The sequence below is a fragment of the Dioscorea cayenensis genome, unplaced genomic scaffold, assembly GCF_009730915.1.
Source record: "Dioscorea cayenensis subsp. rotundata cultivar TDr96_F1 unplaced genomic scaffold, TDr96_F1_v2_PseudoChromosome.rev07_lg8_w22 25.fasta BLBR01002086.1, whole genome shotgun sequence".
NCBI lineage: Eukaryota > Viridiplantae > Streptophyta > Magnoliopsida > Dioscoreales > Dioscoreaceae > Dioscorea > Dioscorea cayenensis.
In genome coordinates this window covers 37,876-45,870 of record NW_024088477.1, presented here as the reverse complement: position 1 = coordinate 45,870, position 7,995 = coordinate 37,876, and the positions used below count along the sequence as shown (strand labels likewise).

At 34.9% G+C, this 7,995-nt stretch overlaps 1 pseudogene; it reads left to right on the top strand.

Annotated features, from left to right (window-relative positions):
- The first annotated feature begins 3,633 nt into the window (after nt 1-3,633).
- Nucleotides 3,634-7,739, top strand: LOC120257410 (annotated as a pseudogene).
- Nucleotides 7,740-7,995: the final 256 nt, after the last annotated feature.

Sequence of the window (7,995 nt, the reverse complement as noted above, 5' to 3'; positions counted from 1 at the left end):
GTAATTTTTGTTATCTTTGGATTATGTATTTGTGCCTATTTTGTTATGGTTTGTATATGCTTGTTTTGAGTGTGGAAAACTTGAGTTGAGTAGTTGTGGTTATTTTTTTATTATATAATTTTAATTATTTGCTTGAATTTTGATTGGTAAATGCTTGTTTTGAGTGTGGATAACTTGAATTGAGTAGTTGTAGTTATTTTTTAAATTAAATAATTTTAATTATTTTGTTTTGAATTTTGATTGGTATGGGTTTGTTTGAGTATTTGTTTTAGATTATTTTGTTAGGTTGATATGTGCTTATCATAAGTATGGAATGAATTTAAATACCAAATTTAAGTAGTTGTGTTGTTTATATTATAATTATTATAATATATTTTTTTAATATTTTATTATTGACCTCTATTCAACTTCTATCCAATTCGGTTGAAGACATCAACCCCTTACCCTTAGGTTTGGCCGGGTCTAACTACCTTACTAAAATTCTTATGCCACTGTTTTAGTTGGTAAAAAAACCATCAAATTGTGCTGTCTCTCACCACTATTTTGTCATGGACTCACACACTTCATATACAAATTAAACAAGCAAATTGTGAAAAAAATTGTGTTATGATGTTCCTATAATCTAACGGACTCAAAAATCTATTTTTAAAAACAAACTAGTTTAAATATATCTATCAACACATTTCATATTAAACTTAAATGTAATTAAAATATTTTGAAAATGAAAATGAGCAATTTTTCAAGGTACTTTTTTACAAATGCTCATAAAATGCCATTAATTCTAAATGAATGAATATATATATATATATATATATATATATATATATATATATATATATATATATATATATATATATATATATATAATATGAGCACACCCAGGCGTTGTACATTTTCTCGACTTGTGGTGGAGCCCACATCTTTTCAATTTGTCCTGCTAATCCCTTCCCACCAATGCCTCGAGATAAGCACAATCCTCAATCTCGATACAGACAACATCTCGATACAGACACACACTAGAGATTTTTTTTTCACTCCATTGCCCTTCTTCTCCGATGAGTTTCTTGTCGAGATCGAGATCGAGATCGAAAATCGAGAGAGAGGAGAGGGAGAGAGAGAGAGGGAGAGATGAGTGGGAAGATGGTGTGCGTGACGGGGGCCTCCGACTCATCACTTCATGGTCGGTGAAGCTCCTCCCTAAATCGTGGCTACATCGTCAAGGTCACCGTTTGTGATCTCGGTATCAAACCCTAGCTTCTCCTTTTCCATTGCTATACATTAGATTTGTTTCTCGAATCATGGGATCTCTTGATCATATTCTAGTAGTGTAGAGTGATTATGCATTTTATTTTTATTCTTTGATAAATTGATGACAAGCACTTTTTTATTTTTATTGCATTGTGCTTGAGAGGTTTTGAACTTGAGACCTGATAAGTGCTTGTGTACTAAGAATACGAAGTATTCTTTTCTTACGATGAGCATTACTTTTATCAGGTTTTATCGCTAATACTTGTGTTTTTGTGTTCTTTTGAGCATATAGGGTTGTGGAGCCAAATAGAGAAGAAATGAGCCAAAGTAGATTGCGAATGTATTATGTTGATGGAATCTTGAAGTGAACACATGAGAAAATGCAAGTTGTGCTCGAAGACATATGAGTGTGTGCCAACCTCCATTGTGATCAATGGATTATGTAAATTGGAGGAGCACAAAGGCAGTCACACTCATGTGTTCCGACTTGTGCAAAGTTAGCAAGACTTCCGACTTGTGTAAATTAGACGTGTGCCTGTTTATGTTGCCTTGATGAAAAGTGTGAATTCGGGAGTGTTTTTGGCAAAGTACTGTAGCAGGTATTGTAGCAAATCACTGTAGTACTTACTGTTCACAGATTACCGAAATTCAGATTCCTGTAGATTCACATGGGCGTGTGAAAATTCCACACGCCTGTGTGGATTCCCGATTCCAGCCTATTTAAAAGCCGCGATTAAGCCCGATTTCGAGGATTTCTCTTTCCATCTTTTCTCCATTTTTTTGAGAGGCTTGCGACTAGGATTTAGAGGGGCTTTTAGCAAGGCTTTTGGAGTGGTTCTACGACTTCGACACCACGTTTCTCTTGGAAGATTGTTATTGGGGAGCTTTCGTCGGTACCGATCCGGTCGGATGCGCCCTAGGCTTGACAAGGGGACCTTTTGGACAAGATGAGGGCTACTCCACAAGACCATCGACCACGAATACCAAGGGGGTTTTTCTTATGGATTACATGTTCTTTTACTTTCGATTTCATTATTGATTGTGACTTGCTCCATTGAGAGCTAAACCCCCTAGTGGGTACTTTTACTTGTAAACCCTAGGATGCTATTGTTTCATTAACATTTTATTATCTTTTCCTTAATTGATGTCTTTAATTGAGATCCAATCTTGAATGTTTGTTGATTGATTTATCCCTTAGAGTGACACTAGGGTCAAGAGTCTACATTGGTAATCCTTGTGAGTGAGCGACACACTATGAGGGTTAGACAAAGCAAGATTGGAGAGGGTCGAGAGGGTGAGTCGAGAGATAGCTGAGCGTCTCCTTTCCCCTCCGATGTGATTTATCCTACCTCCATATTCCAAGAGTTTTTTGTGGTGACAATAGAGTGAAGGGCTAAAGGATGAACTTTGCTGGGGCTTAGTTGCGGGAGCAACAGAGTGAAGCGTTGAAGTGACTTTAGCACCTGGGGCTTAATTGTGACTAGGGGTCTTTCGCCTGGACCAAAGGGTTAGATCTACATATGAGAATAGGGTTTATCACTTGGAATCTATAGAGCTTCTTGCAACTTTTGCATAGTGTGAGGTGTTGAGACTAAGCGATTTCTCCGCCGGGACATAGTGTAGAGTTAGTCACTGTTAACCTTAGGTTTGGGACCGTGTATTTTAGGATTTCCATGATTCATTAAGCATCAGTTAGGAGACATAATAATTGTTCTTGCACTTGAAGCAATAACCCTAGGGGGAGCAATGTCCGAGTGCCTCACTTTCTATCGATTGCCTTTCCTCTCATTTTATCATGCGTCTCTTTCTTATTCTCTTTAGTCTCGTTCATATTGATTTTATCCACTCCATTACTATTTCATCTTCACTTGGTTAAGTAGTAATCGTTGTGTTTCTATTCACTATTCCCTGTGGATACGATAACTTACTCACCTGGGATTTATTACTTCGACAAACTCGTGCACTTGCGGGTCACACACAAGGGGTGTGTCAAGACCTCTCAAACACAAATAAGGTAGGAAACCACTTGGTTATGCCTTGGTTCCTATTATTCATTTTATTATAGAGTGATTAGTTGTATATACTCTTCTAGTTACTCTTTTAAAAAGAAAAATAAAAACCGTCAAGTTCCCCTTTGCTTATTAAAAAAAGTCAGAAGTTTTACTCTTTAAGTTTTTGTAAAAAAAACATTTGGTCATCAACAACTAAAAAATATTTGGTCTTCAACATCTTCATGGCTTAGTAGGCAAGTATTGGCATTTGTGATTTTGGTGTGACATAGTAATTATTTCATGAGACTTGTAAACGGTACATAGAGTTGCCCACATTTATTGACTTATTTTAGATTTACAGAGCAGTCAGCATTGCTTCCTTACCTTTTGCATAATGATAGGTTTGATAGCTTGTGTATGTAATTAGTTTTGTTATTAATCTATTCATGAAAAATAAAAATTTCAAACTTTGTAATGGTCTTTTGATTTTTAGGTGATCCCAAGAAGATAGAGCACTTGCGTTCTCTAGATGGAGCCAGTGAGCTCCTTAAGCTATTCAAAGCAAATTTACTGGAAGAGGGCTCATTTGATGTTGCAGTTGATGGATGTGAATGTGTTTTCCATATAGCTTCTCCTTACTTTGTTAATTCTGCAGATCCATAGGTTCCTCTTACAAATTATCTTTTGATGCTCAAACTCTAAATGCGCATTTGCTGAAACTTTTGCATGTGAGCGCACACACAAAAAAAAGGAACAAGAACTACTAAATTTGTTTCCTTAGTTTGTGACTAAAGCACTTTGAACGTTTTACTAAAGTTATATATATTTCATACTAATTTTTAAGTGAAAAACTTTTAGTGTCGAGTTGAATCCCCTGTGCATGGGATGGCCCATGCAAAGGGTGAGGGCATGTGGCAACGGTTAAGGCATTCGTTCCCGTGCAAGAGGTTGAAGGTTCATTTCCAACCCAACACATGGTAAGCTGGATCCCCTATGCATGGGATGGCCCATGTATAAGGTGAGAGCGCATGGCATACGCTCCTGCAGTGACTTGTCCATTTGCTTAAAAAATGGATAAATAGGTATTGATTAAATTTAGCGGCTTCTGGTTTTTTCCTTGTGCAAGGTATATAAAAAGATTAGTTTTTATGTTTCATGGGTTGTAATGGATGCTGATGGACCAATGTGAATTAGATTACAACAAGTCTTCATCAGATGCATTGTGTAGGATATACATTGTGCAGGATGTGTTGGAGGGCATCATAGTTAATTTTTAGCATTGTCTGAGTTTGTTAATATATTGAGGTCCATTTACTTTTAATAATTATTTAAGCAATTTAATGTGGTTAGTTGATGCATTGGAGATTATTACACTGATCTGTCATTGTCCCTATTTACATATTTGTGTGTCCAGATATTTATGATAGATTCTAATATTTATATCTATTAGCTTTATTATCATTGACTATTTGTTGCATTTCCTCAATTTTTTTTCCAAATAATTTCAATCTTTATAGTGGACAAAATTTCAACTGACATTCAATTGAACAGTTTCAATGTGTAAGATTTAATTTGCATTTCAGTTTTCAGACCATTTATTTTTCTCTTCGCCTCTTATTTTATCTTTTTTACCTCTAAATATTACCAAAGAAAATTTCTATATTTCAGGCAGAGTTAATTGATCCTGTAATGAAGGGAACCCTTAATGTTTTGCACTCTTGTGCTAAATAGTCTATCATTTATTTTTGATAGAAAATTAATTCTTTGATGTAGTTTATGTGCTTGTTCAATGTGTTGGAGACTATCAAAGAGAACTTTCAACATCCTTGGTTACATACCAGAGTCTTTTTATTTATGATAGAGTTTTCATTTCATGCTGATTAATTTCATCACTGGCTATCGTTCTCTACCATTTGTTTCATTTATAAAGTCTGCTTTTCAAATAATTTCACCCTCTAATTATTGGGAAAATTTTCAAATATGCTCATGTCAATGGTTTCAAGTTTCAAGATTTAACCATCAATTTAGATTTTAAATTCAGTTCCTTTCACCATTGTTTTTTTTACCTTTTCTTTTGTTATTCTAAATACAAAAATCTACCACTTTAGATTGAATTTATTGATCCTGCAGTGAAGGGGACCCTCAATGTTATGGGTTCTTGTGTCAAAATCTCTTCCATCGAGGGTCGTTGTCACATCATCTGTGGTTGCTGTTCTATTCAATGGTAGACCGCGAACTCTTGATGTGATTGTTGGTGAGATATGGTTTTCGGATGTAGAGTTATGAGAGCGTGGAAAGGTATGCATTTGTTTCACATGCCAACGGAATTATATTTTCAGTATAAGCTAATATATATAAATATATATCTCGCTCGGCCTTGGACTTTATCAGTAACTTAAGACTGTGTGTTTAAAATTTGAATACTTGAGCTGACTGCACATAGTTCAGCCAAAATACTACTAATTTGAAAATTGGAACATTTCTTATCTGATTCAATTTTAGTTAAGATGTTAACATAATGCCATCTAACCTGTGATGGAAGACTAAGATTTATCTATATGAATTTAACTAATATTTAGTCTTATTTAATTATAAACCAATTGATGTCCTCAGTATGTAATGATTTAGTGATTCAAAATTAATTTGGTGTGGAATTTTGAAGTCAAACTCTCTTGTAGTGAATCTCTATTGATAGTTATTAATTCTGAAACTCTGATAGATACAATCTAGAAACAAGAGGCCCAACCAAAGGTTGCTGAATACAAGAGTTTCATGCCCTCTTTTCTACTTCTCCCTTTCTTTTGTATCTCTTCCCTATAACCCACTACAACCACTTTCCCTGCAATAACTAACTACCTTATAATGGTCTACTCCACTTCTGGTTGCCCGTAACCAACTGAATTGATTACTTTTTGTTTCTTTAGGAATATAATACAATCATCTTTGGCTCTTTTTAGGCTAACAACCTCCTAATTGCTAATGTTGCCATGCTTTCTTATTGTATAGTCTTACATAATTTACATTTGCTTTTAACATTGATGAAAAAGTATATTAGTATAAATTTGCTCATTTTCTACCATCATAGTTTTCTCTTAGATGTGGTATATGCTATCTAAGACCCTTGCAGAGGAGTCTGCTTGGAAGTTCTCCAAGGACAATGGCATTGAAATAGTCATAATCAATCCATCGATGGTCATCGACCCTCTTTTGCAACCAACTTTAAACACAAGCTCTGCTGTAATCCTGAACTTGATAAATGGTATGTAGTTGGTAGTTACTAGTTTAGGAGCTGGGTCCAATGATCATTGTAATTTTACTGTTACCTCATATGCAATATTTGCTTTTTAGAGTTCTTTCCTACTAATATGTTACTCCTAGCCCATTAACTTCAGCAAGAATTACTAATTTTTGTGTCACATTGAAAATTAGAGAGATAATTCCACAACAATTATCAGAGGATTTATATACCTAAGAATCTGTGTTTGAGTATGAGGCCTTGATCTTTGCATTGTTGGCTTGTTCGAGAGAAAAATAGGCTACAACTTTTGGTCCAAGATGTCAAAAACAAATATCTTCCAGTGTAGTGATCTTTTATTAAAATGTGGAGTTTGGAAGAGGAACTTATATGAAATACTATCAATACTCTTTAAAACAATAGGACTTTTTGTTTTAACAGAAATATGGCCTTTGCTAATCTCTAGAGGATAACATGGAGCATTTTTTCAATACATTAGTGATATAACGATGCATGGTAACAAATATTTGGTTAGGACAGTAATTATCTTTGTGGAGATCGTCAGATGTTTCTTTTGATGTACTTATAATAGACGTGATCAAATGTTGGATAATCTATTGTAGGAGCTTCTACTTATCCAAATTCAAGCTTTGGGTGGATGAATGTTAAAGATGTTGCATTGGCACACATCCTTGGATTCGAGTCTCCCTCGACAAATGGAAGATATTGCTTAGTTGAAAGCGTTGCGCATTTGTCGGAGCTCCTGAAAATAATTCATGAACTGTATCCAACTCTTCAACTCCCACAAAAGTAAGTTACTCTGATAGAATTTTAATTTATCTCATTTTCTCATTACAGATCACATACTAGTGTTCTAAAATTATTTCCTTTGTGATTTTGAAAGTATTTTTTTGTAGGTTCCTAGTCTAGCATGCTTTAAAAAACATCTTAATCTGGACCAGGAACCTTTTTCTTTATAATGTTTATTGGACATCTTCTAGTCATATAATTTTATAAGAATCTTTACTAAACAAGATGTTTAAGTTCTTTGAGATTTCATATATTAATTTTTCAATGTTATCTTTGGATGTTATATCTAAAAAATTGTTTATATTGGCAGGTGTGCAGATGAACATCCATTTATGCCAACATGGCAGGTCTCAAAGGAGAAGTCAAAAAGCTTTGGTATAGATTACATTCCTCTTGAGATGAGCCTTAAGGAGACTATTGAAAGCTTGAAAGTGAAAGGGTTTGTCACTTTCTAAACAATAATGTTTGTCCTCTCTGGATTGTGAACGTCTACCTAGTTCATGATGGTACTAGGCTGCTAATAAAGGCAAGGGCGTGGATAAACTTCAGCGAAGCAAGTGAGAATAGAGCCTACGGACATATGGGTGCTAGAATCACACATTCACAATCACTATTCACACTCCCAGAAATGTACCCTTACCCATGATTCAAACTCTCATCTCTTGTGAAAGGTTTCAATGGGGACCTAGTTATTAATAGATCACTTGGTCA